The following is a 1,642-nucleotide window of genomic DNA, read 5'->3' as shown; positions in this document are numbered from 1 at the left end:
TTTTAGCTTCAGAGCAAGATTTTTCCGTGAGAAGGGAGGCGAGCTAACACTTCTAAAGGAAAATAAATAATAAGAATAAACTATTCCTCATTTATCCGTTGACCCACCTCAAGATGGAGAACTCCATTATGGGGCGGAGTGTTGATCTGAACTCTTCTGATGGAGGTGACGGAGGAAAAGATGGAGTCAAGTGTTGAGCTCGGGGTGAGCAGTCGGGGAAATGAGGTAATTGCTTTTTTTTTGTATAAAGAGCCTGATTTGAAAAGAATCGGAGAGCGATGCTATTAGGCCAAATATATCGAGCTGAAAGGAAAGAAAAGGGGGTTAAAAAAAAAACTCTTAATAAAAACCATTAAAAGCTTCAAAGGGTCTTAACGGGACGAGAGAAGAAGAGATTGTTCAGGATTAGTGTGTGTTTCTAAACTGAGGCCAGATCTTGATGGTGTCAGAGGCGACCGGCTTGTTGGAGACTTTGGGCTCTGCGGCGCCTCAGTGTGACGCCACGCCGAGAAAAAAACACTTTTCAGACTCGTACTTTGAGGTTTAATCTTCCTAAAGATCTGACAGATGTGTTGATGCACAGAGGAGTGTGTTTTAAGAAGAGTTTTGGGGCTCACAGTTTAGCTTAGCAATCAAAACAGTTATAACGCAGACGGTGTACGCTCATGATTGGCTAAGCCCCGCCCCTCGAATGCAGGCCGGCCAATCGCAGCGTTGCATTGTGAACTGAACGTAAACTCTACGTTGTCTTCATTTTTGTCGTGGTTAATCGGAGTGTAATGATAGTGCATTAGCGCTCCTATGCTACGCTAGCTACTGCAGGTGCACTGCATGTCTCCAGTAAGTGGCGGTGTGGGCTCAGGGGGGGCGGAGCTTAGCGAAGGGTCAATTTCCTTTAATTACACTTAAAAAATACATAATCCAACCTGAACCTGAGCCGATCCCCCAAAGCTTTACGCAATTAAAAAAAGCCAGAACGGGTTGTGAGTCGGACCCACACACACACACACACACACACACACACACATAGACACACACACACACACACACACACATGTCCCCAGCATAATGCAGCATTCCCTCCTGTTTGAGAAACGTTGGAGGAAAACAGACAAAGAGACTTTTTTTTCCTCCAAAATGAAATCTGTGTTCATACGTTTGTAAATACTTAAATTCAGCAGAACTCTTTCACAGATCTGTGGAGCGTTCAAAGCGTTTAAAGCGTTTAAAGCGTTTAAAGCGTCGGATGCTTCATCCTGGTGACTCGTGCTGCGGCGGCGTCTCTCTCTTTGCTGCACGGTCACTTTGCTTTGGGGTTTCTCTGAGAACGTGGATGTAATCCATCCCATCGCTGAAGTTGCCTGGATGAATTATACATTATAATCAAGCTGCAGGTGGACACACACACACACACACACACACACACACACACACACACACACACACACACACTTTGCCTTCGCTCTCTGTGTGTTGTGGCAGCAGCGTTTTTCTCCCGTCAGGTGACCTTGCCACACCTTAGCTTTAGCCCAATCGATGGCCGCTGCCTCTGGCGCTGCGTTACAGTAACGACCACCAGATAAATAGTGCAGGATTGACGACGCCTTCCTCCGGCTGTGAGTGGACGCAGAAGCTGCCGCCG

This window comes from Clinocottus analis, unplaced genomic scaffold, assembly GCF_023055335.1.
Source record: "Clinocottus analis isolate CAN_PGR_092001 unplaced genomic scaffold, fCliAna1.0.p SCAF_35, whole genome shotgun sequence".
Lineage (NCBI taxonomy): Eukaryota > Metazoa > Chordata > Actinopteri > Perciformes > Cottidae > Clinocottus > Clinocottus analis.
This window is presented reverse-complemented; position numbering follows the sequence as displayed.